An 18,608-nucleotide genomic window follows, 5' to 3' on the forward strand; every position below is an offset into this window, starting at 1 on the left:
AGATTAAATATTAGGTTGGAAGTTTTCCCTGTTTTATAACATTTTTTCAGAATCACAAGGATATGTTCAAGAATTTGTTGCATTCTTTCATATTGCTTTTTTGTGGTATATTTGTATGCATATTATGTTTATGTTTGTGTTACTGTTATTTAAATGAGTTAGATTTTGCTATATCAGTTGTTAGCAGGAGGTTCCCATGACAGAGGGTGAAATGAAGTCTTGTTTATTAGTTTAATCAGCTTAAGGGCTTCTTTCTCTGTACCCACAGACATGGATTGTTTCACTGAAATATAGCTTCTTTGTGTAGCTACACTTCTTCTGTTCCGAAAACATACTTGTTTCAGGAATACTCTAGATTCAGTGCTGAATTCCCCCATTCATTTATTGGCTGGTTCTACCTAAGACTTCCAAAATGACCACTCCATTTCTAAGGTCTGCCACCTCAATCTCCCCCCCACCCTACCCCCAGTCCTTCACCAAACCTTGATTTTCCAACTCCACCAGCCATGATGTCCTCTTACGACTCAGCTCTGCTCAGAGCTGTTCACTGTGTAGGGTGGGGTCTCTTTTCTTCGTAGGAACATTTGCCTGATATTGACTTCAGGATCTAACATAGCTAGACGCCTCTGCATTCTCTTTCCCTTTATACCTTTGTGGCTTACCATCCATCAGTTTTGCTGTTATCAGTAATTTTGACTGTAGTCTCAAGTAATTTAAATTTTTTAATCATCCAAGTCTCCTAGTTTTGCTGAAGATGTACTTTGAGGAGTTTTCTTTTACTGTATGATATCCAGGAGAAAAATGCAATATTCAAACTTATGCCACCACCTTATTCCTACTTCTTCTCTTTATATGTGAAATATCATGATTTCACAAACTTTTCTCTAAATGTTTATTTATTTAAATAATAATTGTAAGTGACAGAGAAAAGCAAACCTGAACATACAGGGGGTAAAATTGATATGTTTGAGGTAAAAAATTTGTTCATAAACAGTAAAAATGTGATTTTATTATTCTCACCAAGATTCGTCATTTTGCAAAATATAATATTACTTTATTTAGTTTCCTAGGTTTACATTGATTTAGAAAAATGCATTGATTTAAGATACTACTGCATGCTGATACACAGAATCATATATATGAAACAAGGAACCGTAAGTTTCTCCTGCAACTTGTCTGGGATAAAAAGAAAGAAGAGATATGAATGGAAATGAATATATCCTGGGCAAAGTGATAAACCCTTTTTAGATTTGAAGCTACTGTTTATTCACCAAATTATTATGAAACACCCTTGCACATACAAAATCTAATAAAAATACTTACAACAGGTATATGATGGTGTTACAACTGCAACTTAGCTAAAATATCAATCAATCAATCAATGACAAATTTTTAGCACTTCTCTGGTATATTGCTGTTATTTTGCTAAACAACATAAATTAATAAAATAACCAGAGTGGAAATTAATTCACAATAACTACATGCCACCTTAAGCACTATGGTGTATTGCTCAAATGTCACTCCATGTGAAATTTATTATACTGGGTCATTTAATTTCTTAAATTAACTTTCCTTCAAACACTGTCTTATTACTTTGTTATTTCCCCAAGCACCCTATGTGAGAAAGGAAATCTATTCCTTAAATTTGTAAGTACAGAATTAAAACATACTTAATGAGTTGATACAAAACATCTAACATGAATCTCTTATATAATTAAACTTCAATAAAGGTTTATAATTGTCTTTTGATGTTTAAGTTTTCAATTTTCTTTTGCCCAATTTAAGTGTACATTATATCTTTTTTCACAACAATTTAAATTATGCAGTTGAGAATATATTTATTTTTTTCATCTAACTTCATTTTGTAATGAAAGGCAAGGAAGAAGGTATGTCTGTTTAGAGACATGTGCTCTATTTTAAAAATTCTTTTCATACCCATCTTGAATAATTCTTAGAAGAGTTGTAAAACACACATTTATGTATGAATGGTGATCTCATTTCTATTTCTACTGGCAAAAACAATCGTCATCAAACAGAATATCTTACAAGAGTTAAGGATAGATGTCACCAACATGGTCCAATGGGAGACACCTGAATCTTCCTCCTCCTACCGTTATACCAAATATACAGCTACAATGGGTCAATTTCCTCTGCAAGAAATCCAGAAACTAGTTGAATGACTCCTACTCATTGGGCAACTGAGAAAATACAACATTAAAATGGAGATGAAAGGCTGAGACACACTCTTGCCATAAACCCCATTCCCAGTTCAGAGCCTTATGTACTGAACCGAGCTTGAGTCTGCTTCCTGACGTGCATCAAAGCCAATCTACTGACACTAGGTGAAGGAAAGTACAGCATTTATTTGCAATGAACCAAGCAAGGAGAACAGGAAGCTCATTCGCAAAAGACACAAACTCCCCTGTGGTTTTTAGGCAAAGGTTTTTAAGTACACTGTTAGGGAAGAGGGTCATAGGATGCCTGATCAGCTTGTGGACATTCTTCTGATTGGTTGGTAGTGAGGTAACAAGGTCATGTTTCAGGAACCTCAGTCACCCATCTCCTGGTTCTAATCAGTCTGGGATCTACATGCTTGTGGTCAGTATGTAGTCACCATCCTCCATGGTGGATGGTTTTAGTTTCTGCTGAACAACTCAAAGATATGCATCAGATTGTTATCTATGTGCCTTCAGTAAAAACTAGGAGTCTTGTGACTCTATTGTTCTAATCATTAACTGCTTGAGTCTTCTCTTTTGAACTCTAGGAAGCCCTGAGACTAAACTGCTTTTTTCTACAAATAAGAAAGAGGGGGCATGTACGGGCTTTTGTACCTGGAAAGGTCTAGGAAGGTCCTGCTTGGTTTCAATCTCCCCTTTTCTTTGATAATCCTCAGTCCTGAAGGAAACAGGGGCAGAATAAAAAGAGAATAAAATTTTAGATACAGAGATTAATCATAAACTTGACAAGGGAATTCAGTTTTAGTGGGACTCCGTTTCACTTACAGTTGGAAGGGAATCCTCAACTTCCAGCCTCTCTGAAGAGGAAAGATTTTGGGTCAAAATAGCATCCCATCTTTTAAGGCTGCCACCCAAGGGACAGACCCCCAAATCACCCAGCTCTGATAGCCGACGGGGCTTACATTCACGAGTCCCAAAGGGATATATTAAAAAAAGAGAATTTGTTAAACAGGTGTATGAGTGCTCAGCATAGCTACTACTCCTGGCTCAGTGCCAAGGGAACAGACAAAAATGCCAGTCTCCCAGTTCTCCCCCAGAAGGACTTTGACAGAGTTTGATGACATTCTTTCCCAGGTGCTGGATGACTAGAAGTTTTCTGGCTTTTAACTAGCCTGCCTAGGGGTTGACTGGAATTATTGCCAGAGCACAAAAGAGCTAGGGAGACATTTCTCCACCCTCTCCATCCCACTCACTATAATAATATTTAAAGCCAAGTTGCTAGCTTCTCCTTTAAAGGAGCTTGTCCATACACCTAGTGCCCGAACTCTTTTTTTTTTAACATCTTTATTGGAGTATAGTTGCTTTACAACGGTGTGTTAGTTTCTGCTTTATAACAAAGTGAATCAGTTATACATATACATATGTTCCCATATCTCTTCCCTCTTGCGTCTCGCTCCCTCCCATCCTCCCTATCGCACCCCTCTAGGTAGTCACAAAGAACTGAGCTGATCTCCTTGTGCTATGCGGCTGCTTCCCACTAGCTATCTATTTTATATTTGGTAGTGTATATATGTCTATGCCACTCTCTCACCCTGTCACATCTTACCTTTCCCCCTCCCCATATCCTCAAGTCCATTCTCTAGTAGGTCTGTGTCTTTATTCCCGTCTTGCCACTGGGTTCTTCATGACCTTTTTTTTTTTTTTCCTTAGATTCCATATATATGTGTTAGCATACTGTATTTGTTTTTCTCTTTCTGACTTACTTCACTCTGTATGACAGACTCTATCTCCATCCACCTCACTACAAATACATTCACTTCATTCCTTTTTATGGCTGAGTAATATTCCATTGTATATATGTGCCACATATTCTTTATCCATTCATCCGATGATGGACACTTAGGTTGCTTCCATTTCCTGGCTATCATTAATAGAGCTACAGTGAAGATTGGGGTGCATGACTCTTTTTGAATTATGGTTTTCTCAGGGTATATGCCCAGTAGTGGGATCACTGGGTCGTATGGTAGTTCTATTTTTAGGTTTTTAAGGAACATCCATACTGTTCTCCATAGTGGCTGTATCAATTTACATTCCCACCAACAGTGCAAGAGGGTTCCCTTTTCTCCACACCCTCTCCAGCATTTATTGTTTCTAGATTTTTGATGATGGCCATTCTGACCGGTGTGAGATGATATCACATTGTAGTTTTGATTTGTATTTCTCTAATGATTAAGGATGTTGAGCATTCTTTCATGTGTCTCTTGGCAATCTGTACATCTTCTTTGGAGAAATGTCTATTTAGGTCTTCTGCCCATTTTTGGATTGGGTTGTTTGTTTTTTTGTTATTGAGCTGCATGAGCTGCTTGTAAATCTTGGAGATTAATACTTTGCCAGTAGCTTCATTTGCAAATATTTTCTCCCATTCTGAGGGTTGTCTTTTGGTCTTGTTTATGGTTTCCTTTGCTGTGCCAAAGCTTTTAAGTTTCATTAGGTCCCATTTGTTTATTTGTGTTTTTATTTCCATTTCTCTAGGAGTTGGGTCAAAAAGGATCTTTCTGTGAGTTATGTCATAGAGTGTTCTGCTTATGTTTTCCTCTAAGAGTTTGAGAGTGTCTGGCCTTACATTTAGGTCTTTAATCCATTTTGAGTTTATTTTTGTGTATGGTGTTAGGGAGTGTTCTAATTTCATACTTTTACATGTACCTGTCCAGTTTTCCCAGCACCACTTATTGAAGAGGCTGTCTTTTCTCCACTGTATATGCTTGCCTCCTTTATCAAAGATAAGGTGACCATATGTGCGTGGGTTTATCTCTGGGTTTCTATCCTGTTCCATTGATCTATGTTTCTGTTTTTGTGCCAGTACCAAACTGTCTTGATTACTGTAGCTTTGTACTATAGTCTGAATTCAGGGAGCCTGATTCCTCCAGCTCCATTTTTCGTTCTCAAGATTACTTTGGCTATTCGGGGTCTTTTGTGGTTCCATACAAATTGTGAAATTTTTTGTTCTAGTTCTGTGAAAAATGCCAGTGGTAGTTTGATAGGGATTGCATTGAATCTGTAGATTGCTTTGGGTAGTAGAGTCATTTTCACAATGTTGATTCTTCCAATCCAAGAACATGGTATATCTCTCTATCTGTTTGTATCATCTTTAATTTCTTTCATCAGTGTCTTATAATTTTCTGCATACAGGTCTTTTGTCTCCTTAGGTAGATTTATTCCTAGATATTTTATTCTTTTTGTTGCAATGGTAAACGGGAGTGTTTTCTTGATGCCACTTTCAGATTTTTCATCATTAGTGTATAGGAATACAAGAGATTTCTGTGCATTAATTTTGTATCCTGCTACTTTACCAAATTCATTGATTAGCTCTAGTAGGTTTCTGGTAGCATCTTTAGGATTCTCTATGTATAGTATCATGTCATCTGCAAACAGTGACAACTTTACTTCTTCTTTTCCGACTTGGATTTCTCTTATTTCTTTTTTCTTCTCTGATGGCTGTGGCTAACACTTCCAAAACTATGTTGAATAATAGTGGTGAGAGTGGGCAACCGTGTCTTGTTCCTGATCTTAGTGGAAATGGTTTCAGCTTTTCACCATTGAGGACAATGTTGGGTGTGGGTTTGTCATATATGGCCTATATTATGTTGAGGAAAGTTCCCTCTATGCCTACTTTCTGCAGGGCCTTTATCATAAATGGGTGTTGAATTTGGTTGAAAGCTTTCTCTGCATCTATTGAAATGATCATATGGTTTTTCTCCTTCAATTTGTTAATATGATGTATCACGTTGATTGATTTGCATATATTGAAGAATCCTTGCATTCCTGGAATAAACCCCACTTGATCATAGTGTATGATGCTTTTAATGTGCTGTTAGATTCTGTTTGCTAGTATTTTGTTGAGTATTTTTGCATCTATGTTCATCAGTGATATTGGCCTGTAGTTTTCTTTCTTTGTGACAACTTTGTCTCGTTTTGGTATCAGGGTTATAGTGGCCTCGTAGAATGAGTTGGGGAGTGTTCGTCCCTCTGCAATACTTTGGAAGAGCTTGAGAAGTATAGGTGTTAGCTCTTCTCTAAATGTTTGATAGAATTCCCCTGTGAAGCCATCTGGTCCTGGGCTTTCATTTGTTGGAAGATTTTTAATCACAGTTTCAATTTCAGTGCTTGTGATTGGTCTGTTCATATTTTCTATTTCTTCCTGGTTCAGTCTCGGCAGGTTGTGCATTTCTAAGAATCTGTCCATTTCTTCCAGGTTGTCCATTTCTAAGAATCTGTCCATTTCTTCCAGGTTGTCCATTTTATTGGCATAGAGTTGCTTTTAGTAATCTTTCATGATCGTTTGTATTTCTACAGTGTCAGTTGTTACTTCCCCTTTTTCGTTTCTAATTCTATTGATTTGAGTCTTCTCCCTCTTTCTCTTGATGAGTCTGGCTAATGGTTTATCAATTTTGTTTATCTTCTCAAAGAACCAGCTTTTAGTTTTATTGATCTTTGCTATTGTCTCCTTCATTTCTTTTTCATTTATTTCTGATCTGATCTTTATGATTTCTTTCCTTTTGCTAGCTTTGTGGTTTTTTTGTTCTTCTGTCTCTAATTGCTTTGGGTGCAAGGTTAGGGTGTTTCTTTTTTCTTAATGTAGGCTTGTATTGCTATAAACTTCCCTCTTAGAACAGCTTTTGCTGCATCCCATAGGTTTTGGGTCGTCGTGTCTCCATTGTCATTTGTTTCTAGGTATTTTTTAATTTCCCCTTTGATTTCTTCAGTGATCAATTCGTTATTAGGTAGTGTACTGTGTAGCCTCCATGTGTTTGTATTTTTTAAAGATATTTTCCTGTAATTGAAATCTAGTCTCATAGCGTTGTGGTCGGAAAAGATACTTGATAGGATTTCAGTTTTCTTAAATTTACCAAGACTTGATTTGTGACGCAAGATATGATGTATCCTGGAGAATGTTCCATGAGCACTTGAGAAAAATGTGTATTCTGTTGTTTTTGGGTGGAAGAACCTATAAATATCAATTAAGTCCATCTTGTTTAATGTATCATTTAAAGCTTGTGTTTCCTTATTTATTTTCATTTTGGATGATCTGTCCATTGGTGAAAGTGGGGTGTTAAAGTCCCCTACTATGATTGTGTTACTGTCGATTTCCCCTTTTATGGCTGTTAGTATTTGCCTTATGTATTGATGCGCTCCTATGTTGGGTGTATAAATATTTACAATTGTTATACCTTCTTCTTGGATTGATCCCTTGATCATTATATAGTGTCCTTCTTTGTCTCTTGTAATAGTCTTTATTTTAAAGTCTATTTTGTCTGATATGAGAATTGCTACTACAGTTTTTTTTGATTTCCATTTGCATGGAATATCTTCTTCCATCCCCTCACTTTCAGCCTGTATGTGTCCCTAGGTCTGAAGTGGGTCTCTTGTAGACAGCATATATACGGGGCTTGTTTTTGTATCCATTCAGCCAGTCTGTGTCTTTTGGTGGGAGCATTTAATCCATTTACATTTAAGGTAATTATTGATATGTATGTTCCTATTCCCATTTTCTTAAAAGTTTTGGGTTTGTTGTTGTAAGTGTTTTCCTTCTCTTGTGTTTCTTGCCTAGAGAAGTTCCTTTAACATTTGTTGTAAAGCTGGTGTGGTGGTGCTGAACTCTCTCAGCTTTTGCTTGTCTGTAAAGGTTTTAATTTCTCCATCAAATCTGAATGAGATCCTTGCTGGGTAGAGTAATCTTGGTTGTAGATTTTTCTCCTTCATCACTTTAAGTATATCCTGCCACTCCCTTCTGGCTTGCAGAGTTTCTGCTGAAAGATCAGATGTTAACCTTATGGGGATTCCCTTGTGTGTTATTTGTTGTTTTTCCCTTGCTGCTTTTAATATGTTTTCCTTATATTTAATTTTTGATAGTTTGATTAATATGTGTCTTGGCGTGTTTCTCCTTGGATTTATCCTGTATGGGACTCTCTGTGTTTCCAGGACTTGATTAACTATTTCCTTTCCCATATTAGGGAAGTTTTCAACTATAAAATCTTCAAATATTTTCTCAGTCCCTTTCTTTTTCTCTTCTTCTTCTGGGACCCCTATAATTCGAATGTTGGTGTGTTTAATGTTGTCCCAGAGGTCTCTGAGACTGTCCTCATTTCTTTTCTTTCTTTTTTCTTTATTCTGCTCTGCAGTAGTTATTTCCACTATTTTATCTTCCAGGTCATTTACCCATTCTTCTGCCTCAGTTATTCTGCTATTAATCCCATCTAGAGTATTTTTAATTTCATTTATTGTGTTTTTCATCATTGCTTGGTTCCTCTTTAGTTCTTCTACATCCTTGTTAAATGTTCCTTGCATTTTGTCTATTCTATTTCCAAGATTTTGGGTCATCTTTACTATCATTATTCTGAATTCTTTTTCAGATAGACTGCCTATTTCCTTTATTTGTTAGGTCTGGTAGGTTTGATCCTGCTCCTTCATCTGCTGTGTGTTTTTCTGTCTTCTCATTTTGCTTATCTTACTGTGTGTGGTGTCTCCTTTTCACAGGCTGCAAGTTCATAGTTCCCATTGTTTTTAGTATCTGTCCCCAGTGGCTAAGGTTGGTTCAGTGGGTTGTGGAGCCTTACTGGTGGAGGGGACTAGTGCCTGTGTTCTGGTGGATGAGGCTGGATCTTGTCTTTCTGGTGGGCACATCCACGTCTGGTGGTGTGTTTTGAGGTGTTTGTGGCTTTATTATGATTTTAGGCAGCCTCTCTGCTAATGGATGGGACTGTGTTCTTGTCTTGCTAGTTGTTTGTCATAGGGTGTCCAGCACTGTAGCTTGCTTGTCGTTGAGTGAAGCTGGGTCTTGATGTTGAGATGGAGATCTCTGAGAGATTTTTTTGCCATTTGGTATTACGTGGAGCTGGGAGGTCTCTTGTGGACCAGGGTCCTGAAGTTGGCTCTCCCACCTCAGAGGCACAGCCCTGATGCCTGGCTGGAGCACAGAGAGCCTTTTATCCACATGGCTCAGAATAAAAGGGAGAAAAAAAAGAAACAAAGAAAGAAAGAGGATAAAATAAAATAAAACAAAATAAAATAAAGCTATTAAAATAAAAAATAAGACAAAAATTATTAAGAAAAAATTTATTAAGAAATTTTTTTTTAATTTTTTAAAATAAAAAATAAGGAAAAAATTACTACGAAAAAATTTATTAAGAAAAATTTTTGTTTTAATTTTTTAAAATAAAAAATAAGGAAAAATTATTAAGAAAAAATTTATTAAGAAAAAAAGTTTTTTAAGTTTAAAAAAAAAAAAAAAAAAGGACGGACCAAACCTTAGGACAAATGGTGAAAGCAAAGCTATACAGACAAAATCTCACCCAGAAGCATACACATATACACTCACAAAAAAAGGAAAAGGGGAAAAATTAATATATCCTGCTCCCAAAGTCCACATCCTGAATTTGGGTTGATTTGTTGTCTATTCAGGTATTCAACAGATGCAGGTACATCAAGTTGTTTGTGGAGCTTTAATCCGCCACTTCTGAGGCTGCTGGGAGAAATTTCCCTTTCTCTTCTTTGTTTGTACAGCTCCCGGGGTTCAGCTTTGGATTTGGACCCGCCTCTGCATGTAGGTCGCCTGAGGGAGTCTGTTCTTCGCTCAGACAGGATGGTGTTAAAGGAGCAGCTGCTTCGGGGGCTCTGGCTCACTCCGGCATGGGGTGTGGAGGGGTACGGATGCGGGGCGAGCCTGCAGTGGCAGAGGCCGGCGTGACGTTGCAGCAGCCTGAGGCGCGCTATGCGTTCTCCCGGGGAAGTTTTCCCTGGATCACGGGAGCCTTGCAGTGGCGGGCTGCACAGGCTCCCAGGAGGGAAGGTGTAGATAGTGACCTGTGCTCTCACACGGGCTTCTTGCTGGCGGCAGCAGCAGCCTTAGCGTCTCATGCCCGTCTCTGGGGTCCGCGCTTTTAACCGCGGCTCGTGCCCGGCTCTGGAGCTCGTTTAGGCGGCTCTCTGAATCCCCTCTCCTTTTGCACTGCAAAACAAAGAGGCAAGAAAAAGTCTCTTGCCTCTTCGGCAGCTGCAGACTTTTTCCCGGACTCCCTCCCGGCTAGCTGTGGTGCACTAGCCCCCTTCAGGTTTTGTCCACACCACCAACCCCAGTCCTCTCCCTGGGATCTAACCGAAGCCCAAGCCTCAGCTCCCAGCCCCGCCCGCCCCGGCAGCTGAGCAGACAAGCCTCTCAGGCTGGTGAGTGCTGCTCGGCACCGATTCTCTGTGCAGGAATCTCTTCGCTTTGCCCTCCGCACCCCTGTGGCTGCGCTCTCCTCTGTGGCTCTGAAGCTTCCCCCCTCTGCCACCCGCGGTCTCTGCCCACGAAGGGGCTTCCTAGTGCATGGAAACCTTTCCTCCTTCACAGCTCCCTCCCACTGGTGCAGGTCCCATCCCTATTCTTTTGTCTCTGTTATTTCTTTTTTCTTTTGCCCTACTCAAGTACGTGGGGAGTTTCTTGCCTTTTGGGAGGTCTGATGTCTTCTGCCAGCGTTCAGTGGGTGTTTTGTAAGAGCAGTTCCAGATATATTTCTAATGTATCTGTGGGAAGGAAGGTGATCTCCACGTCTTACTCTTCCGCCATCTTGCCCAGACCCCTAGTGCCCCAACTCTTATGGCTGCTACTGTTACCGACAGAATGGTGATTTCCTTGGTTCTTGTCCTCTTAAGGGAAAGAATTCAGATGAGGGACATAGAGCAGTTTCAAGCAGCAGGAGTTTTATCAAGCAGAGCAAGAGTACAGTCTCAGGAAAGGATGAGAGTGGGCTGTCTGGAAACCAGAGGCAGTCCTGCAGGGAGGGTAGGGTTGGGTTTTTTAGAGTGGTTGCAGTCCCTCCCTACATCCTAGGTTATTTGACTGACAAGTTGATTGACAGTTTTAGGTTGTATAACCTTTCCCTTATTGTGCAGGCATTTACCTGTAATCACCCATGGCGGGGGCGGGGGGGGGGGCAAAAACTGCAATGCTAATTTATTATAATTATGACCTAATGAACCCCAGGTTACTTTGAGTCACCTTTTAGGTCTTGGTGTGCCTGCACCAAGCTGTGCTGGTGGTTTTATGTTGCTTGGTCCTGATATAAGGTTGGACACTTATTGGTGGTCCTTGACTAGAAGAAGGAGGATCTCTGGATGTGCTCTGATTAACAGTGTCCAAGCGGGGGAAGGAAAGACGACCCCCTCCAGGATGCGGTGGACCTGCTCATGTCTGACTAGCTACCTAAAACTACCTGAAGGATAAGCCTCCCAAATCACCTAGCACTGACAGCTAACAGAGTTTGCATTCAGGAGACTTACAGCACCACTCTAGCAAAAAAAGAAGCAAGTTTAAATGGGCATGAGAGCACACTTCAAGGCTATACGCCTGGGCTCAGTGCAAGGCGAACAGGCAAAAACACCAGTCTCCCAGTTTCTCCCTGGAAGAGATTTGACTACATACTTTCTTAGCTGCTACATTAGCTTCTGGCCTCTAATCAGCCTGCATATGGGAGCTGACTAGGATCCTCCCAGTAGCCTTATAGAGCTGGTGGGCTGGATCCCTGCTGTCTCCCCCCAGGTGGCACCAAAAGCAAAACCATGTCTCTAGCTTCTCCCTGGAAAAAGTGTGTCCACACATCTGGCACCCCAACTGTTATGGTTACCACTTGTAGGACTGGCTCCTAAGTCATCTAGCTCTGGGAACTGCCAGAGTTTAGCCAGCTTTCATGAATCCCGCCGTCGCCCCCCCCCCACTCCCCTACCCCCCCCCCCTCACAATCCCGACCACACAAAAACAAAGATGTGGTTCTATTTGAATGAAAAATACTCTTAACAACTATTCCTTCTGGCTCAGCATGGAGTGGGTGAGCAAAAACACTTAACTTTTGGTTTCTCCTTCATTGTGGGTGGACTGCATATGCAATGTCCTGACTTTCCCAGATGCTGCCAATTAGCAGGAAGTTTTGGCTTCCAATTAGCGTGTGTCAGATTGCTGAAGGTCAAATAACAGTCCTCTGGTACCCTGAACAGGCACATGGACATTTCCATGCATTTGGATAGGATAAAATTCTACAAGAGCAACTTATGTATTTTTTTTCTATTTTAGTCACTAAGAAATATACTTTTTTCCTTGGGCTTGTGTTAATAACGGGGATAAATTCTGCTTTAATCTCACTGTTGTTAACTATATTTCTATCTCTCACTCAAGAAAGCATATGTGAAGTCAAATGAGTAAGACTGACTTTATGATGAGGAAATCCTTTCCTTTGATTTGTTTTTACACGTAAATGTTCCCAAGCTTCTATTTTAACTTGTTTTAGTAAGATATTTGATATAGCGTAAGTCATAATTGGTTGAGATATGTTAATGGGCCATGGCTTCACTGTCAAGTTACCTTAATAGACATTGTTGTGCAATCAAGCTGATACAGTATACCATAGAATTTTTGAGCATTAATGTACCAGGAATTTTTTCCCCCATCTCTCATTTAGCACAAGGATGGAGAATTAAAATCCAGAAAAATGTCTTCCCAAGTTTAAGCAGTGAATTAGTATCCAAGCTGAAAGTATTATAATTATTATCAATATCAATATTCTGATATTATAATACTTCTATTAATAAATATTAATATTTGTTGTGTTTTGATATATGTATTCAAGGCATTGTAAAGCTTTTTATACATAATCAAGTAATTTAATCATCACAATAACATGAGAAGTTATGTAATTTCACCAAGGAAACCAGCTAGAAACTGAAAGAAACAGGATTTCAAGTAAGACAGATTTATTCAATAACTTCCAGTTTTAATCACTAAATTCTATTAAATAATCTGTAATTATTACGAGTTACATAATATAGACCTTTTTTTAATATACAGTCTTTTAAGGTAGACCATAAAGAAAATTTAACAATTTGTTGAGTTCTTAAAATAATTGTCTTGCACTCTGTAGTTTGATCCTTATAACAATCCTATAAAACAGATTCCATAATTAGTCTCATCTTTACAGATAAGTAAACCAAAAGATAGAGATGGTAAATACTTTCCCAGAGTGTTAGGAACTTGCCCAAGATCAAAAAGCTAGTAAAAGACAAACTTGGCCTTGGACTCTAAAACACATTTTATTTTTTACAACCTTAGGAACCCTTTTTTATTCCACTGGGGGTGTGGGGGGGCAGGTTGGTGGGAAGGTATCTGTTTTTCTGTCACATACAATCAACCTTCAGGCATATCACAGGCTTTGGAACTTTATCTTTGTCAGTTACTGCACAAAGAAAGCATTCCTCATAGAAAATAATGAGTTTGAAAAAATGATTTCTAGTGCCTATCCAACTCTTAACATTCATTTATTCTATGATTTCTGACACTGTGTTATCTGGGTCAGGTGTTGTTGTTGTTTCAGGTGTATAGTGTAATAATTTGATATTTGTATGTATTGCAAAATAATCAACAATAAATCTAATTAACATTGTCACCATACATAAAAAAAAATTATTTTCATGTGATAAGCATTTTTAAAATCTACTCTCTTATCCATTTTCAAATATGCAATGCAGTATTCTTAGCTATAGTCACCATGCTGTGTCTTATTTATTTTATAACTGGTAGTTTGGAAAACATGTTCCTATGGCTTGTTAATGTAATATATAACCAAGAGAGTTGCCATGGCAGAGTGACACATTGTAACTCAATAACAGTGTAAGGCAGCAATATGGATATTGTTCTACGGAAACAAGATGAAGACTGCATGTGGTATGAACAATAAATATATTATTTCAAACTAATATTAATGAATTGATAAACAATGCAGATTTTTACCTGTATTTTAATGGTTGTACCCATTGAAATAAGGCAAAGCACTAAGGTAAGGGGAAAATGTTTGCTTTGTCAGAACCAGTGAACAAATGAAAATATTACTGGATAATACAGGACTAGCAGCTGGTTGCTTTGCCTTCCTTTAAAAATCCGCAAATTTCTTTCAAAGGCCTGATGTTGCTCCCAATCAAACATTTCCTCAAATATCACTCTCATAATATGATTTACTCTAAATAAATGTGAGTCTTTCAATATATCTCATATAGTATTATACAACGTATATTTTAAAAGTGGATCACAAGTAATTTACACTAGTTCTACCTATGTAAATTTCTCATTGTGCTTTAATCAATTTTATAGTTCACAATATATTATATTAACTGTCATCATATGAGAAGAATTATAATTTTTCCTATGGTAATATTCAGAGAATTTACTCCCAATCTCTATTCTACTTACAGTGTGTGTTATGTTGTGTTATGTAACTTTTTAAAAGTACATATGTGTTATATATAATACATATAAGATATATATGTATATGTATCTTTTGAAAATAACTAAAGGTAAGAATTAAGAGGTTAACCTTGCTTTAAGAGAGCTGTACTCTTCGACATCTCTTTCTTCCTTTTTTTCCTTCAAATAGGAAAAAGTGTTCAAACTTCAAGGAAATGGAAGTTTCCACTTGTATGATGGTTTCTTTCTATTTAAAGAGACTTATTTTCACTGAGAGCTTTCTTGTAATTTTCACACTATCTCATCAACCAGTCAATAAAGAACTCTCTACAGAGCTATAGTTCCTTTTTTAAATGTTGCGGTTTTTTTTCTAAATTGAGCCATGACTCACACTTTTGTAATGTAGGCCTTGAATTATCAAACGCAAATCCAGATGTCTGATATTTTTTCATACAGGTTCTTCAGCATTGCATCTGTTTTATATTTTGGATCTGTAGTATACAATCCATGGGACACTTTGATAAGTTATATCTGCAGTGATCTTTTAATATTTTTCATATGGAATGAGAAAAAGCTTTCATTTCATGTTTGCTTAAATGAGATGTAAAACAATGTAATAATTTTATAATACTTCTTGTAGCAGCTAGGCTAATTGTAGTTTGTAGAACTTCTGTGAAGTAACATACGCATTTTGCATGAATTACCTATCCCTTAGTGAACTGGAAAATTGGAGTAATCAACACACTACTGTCTTTAATTATTATGGTTTTGAATAAATGTACACTCTTTAAGCTTCCATCTCAGAAAAACTCTAAAAAGAACATCAACCAAACAAAAGAACATAAAGAAAAGAAACAATAATGGTGAAAGAAAAAATCAATGAAATTGAAAAGTAAAATGCAGTTAAGAAAAATGACAATGTTAACATATTAATCAAATTGATAAACTCCTTTAAAATATGATCAAAAAAAGAAAGAACCCAAATGATCATCACCAGAGATCCTAGGCATGAAAATAATAAAATTATTTATAATGTTTTGTCAATAAACTTGTCCATATAGACAAATTACTCAAAAACCTTAAAACTCATTCACAAAGAATAGAAAGTCTAAATTGTTATATATCTTATAAAAATAAATCCATTACTTAAAAAAATTAAAAAGAAAATCTCAAGTCCTGATGATTTCCCATAGATTTTTCTACATTTTTAAGAAAGAACTAAGAATTACTTTTATAAAATGTTTACAAATTTTAGCTAAGAAAAACTAATTTTATGTAGTCAACACAACCTTCATACCAAAAGCTGACAAGCCCTTTACAAAACTCAGGAAGAAAACATCTGATCAGTAGCTCTTATGAACATGGATGCATAAGCTTTTAACAAAATATTAACAATTCAAATTCAATAGTATATAACAAGAATAAAATATGATGATAAAGAAAAGCTTATATCATAAGTAAAAGAGAAATTTATTCTTTTAAAATATGTTATAATTTGCAACATTAACAGAAAAATGGAAACTCATATGATCAACAAGACAGAAAAACTTCACAAATAAGCCAGCTCCTATTACTGCTGGGAGAAAAAACTTAGCCATAAAAGGGAAAGTACATGGAAAAACATATGTAACAATGAGGTATTGTTAACTTTCTCTCTGAGACCAAGGATGGTCACTATTAACACTTCTATTGAAAGAATATATGATGACAGAGATCCTAGAAATTGCAGTAAAGCAAGAAAATAAGAAGTGAAAGTCACAAAGGATTAAAAAAAGTATGAAACAATTTTGTCCTGATTTTTCTAAAAATATTTTTTAGCATTTGAGGTCTTACATAGACATTCATGGGCACACTTCTCCAAAGTCATTCTTTGTTTTGGGAGCAAATCATGGTAATTTCACCATGATATCCACAGGTATTAATAATGTTTAAACCTCATTTTATTTGTTAAACATATCTACAAGTAGGAAATCTTTACTGAAATATTTTGAATGATTTTTTTGAAAGTAAGTGTATTTGAAATAAACTGTAAAAATTATCAGTAGTTGATTAGTAGATGCTTTCAATGACAAGACTTTAACTTCAAATGTGTACTTCTTTTACAAGATATAAAAATGCTTGAACATTCTCAGGATATATTTAAAAACTTTTTCTTTTAACTTGACAATACTACAGGCAGACTTAAAAATTCTTCAAGAGGAGATATTTATTTGTCTTGTTTAGGTTTGTTTTGCAGAGAATGTTCAGAGTGAAACAAATCCATGGATTATATACTAGATTTTTCAAATATTTTATTAAAAATATTCTGGTACATTTTTACAATTGAAAGATAATAAGTCACTTCTTAAACATTGCTGTCTTCAAGCAAAAATATTTAGAATGATTGATAATGCTTTAGTGTTAAAGGTGATTAAGAAGATTCCTTTAAAAAACTAAAAACAGAGTAACCATATGATCCAGCAATCTTACTCCTAGGCATATATCTGGAGAAAACCATGGTTCCAAAGGATACATGCACCCCAATATTCATTGCAACATTATTTACAATAGCCAAGACATGGGAGCAACCTAAATGTCCATGGACAGATGAATGGATAAAGAAGATGTGGTATATGTACAAACAATAGAATATTAGCCATAAAAAAGAATGAAATAATGCCATTTGCCAAAACATAGATGGACTTAGAGATTATATCATACTAAGTGAAGTAATTCAGACAGAGAAAGACAAATATCATATGATATCACTTATATATGGAATCTAAAAAACTGATATAAATGAACTTATTTACAAAACATAAATAGACTTATAGACACAGAAAACAAACATATAGTTACCAAAGGGGAAGGGGGGGAAGGATAAATTGGGAGTTTGGTATTAACATATACACACTACTATATACAAAATAGATAAACAACAAGGACCTACTGTATAGCACTGGGAACTATATTCAGTACCTTGCAATAATGTATAATGGAAAATAATCTGAAAAAGAATGCATATGCAAATATATATATGTATAACTGAATCACTTTACTGTACACTTGAAACTAACACAACTTTGTAAATCAACTATACTTCAAGAAAAAAGAAAAGAAGTTTCCTAAATTTGCAACCTATGAAAAACATAGTAATATTTCTAATTTTGTGAAATTGGTTTCACTAAAACTTTGGATTTTTTAAGCATGTCTGGGTATACTCAAGTTATTCCTGAGTAAATATATGTGAGGAAAAACAATTGCCAAATTTGGGTTGAATAATTACTAAGATCTCTTTTAATTTTAAGGTTTCTTCATTCTGAGACTGAATAAAGTGTTCTCTGATTCATTCAGCTTTCTTTACAGCTCCCACTCAATCAATTGAATCCCTGAAACGTTGGTCTGACGCAACTGAAAAATAATATATCAATCATGTCCTGGACCAGTGATTTCTGCTGTCCAAATGATCAGATAAGTTTGACAATAAACCAATGTGTTTTTTTTTTACCTGTCTATTTGCTATTGCTAAATATGCAACAGAAATACCTAAATATGCAACAAATTGGAAAATTTAATCTTGACATTTGGATATAGCCTACTACACATGGGATATGACTTCAAATGATGTGAACTAGCATCATAAAACAGAGTGTTTAAAATAAAGATTAGCATTTATCAAGAATGGAAGCTGACCTTTGGAGAAAATTAAAGTTTATGTGCTTGGATCTCACCAGTCTCTCATTAACGTGTATTATTTTACCATGTACCCGTAAAGAAAAAAAAACTTGACTATTTTACCTATTTATATTTTGATAATAAAATGAACAGTACCTGAATTTGAATAGATACTTCTTGTGTACGTGGAGTTTAATCATTATTAATTTATATTAAAATCAAGTAAGGAGTAAACACAGTCGTGCTCAAACAAGAATAAGTCGGTCCTCTAGCAGGTATCAGGCAATGTCTGGAGACATTTTTAGTTTTCAACAAAATGTGGGGAAATATTTTACTGAAATTAGTGGGTAGAGGCCAGGGATGCTGCTAAGCATCCTACAAAGCACAGGAACATCGTGCACAATAAAGAATAATCCTGCCCCAAATTTCAGTGGCTCTGAGGTTGCGAATCCCTGACTTAACATGTAAAAGAAAATCATACTGTTTGCTAGCATGTTTGGTTTATCTTTTTT

General features: G+C 36.4%; 1 long non-coding RNA gene across 1 annotated transcript in view; it reads left to right on the plus strand.

Moving 5' to 3' along the window:
• The first annotated feature begins 413 nt into the window (after positions 1-413).
• Positions 414-18,608, plus strand: part of LOC309647959 — a 128,550-nt gene continuing 110,355 nt past the window's right edge. The window contains exon 1 of the long non-coding RNA XR_014256416.1: positions 414-3,819. This is a non-coding gene — a long non-coding RNA (uncharacterized lncRNA). The remainder of the gene's footprint in view (positions 3,820-18,608) is intronic.

This window comes from Balaenoptera physalus, assembly GCF_965194825.1.
Source record: "Balaenoptera physalus genome assembly, chromosome: 18".
NCBI lineage: Eukaryota > Metazoa > Chordata > Mammalia > Artiodactyla > Balaenopteridae > Balaenoptera > Balaenoptera physalus.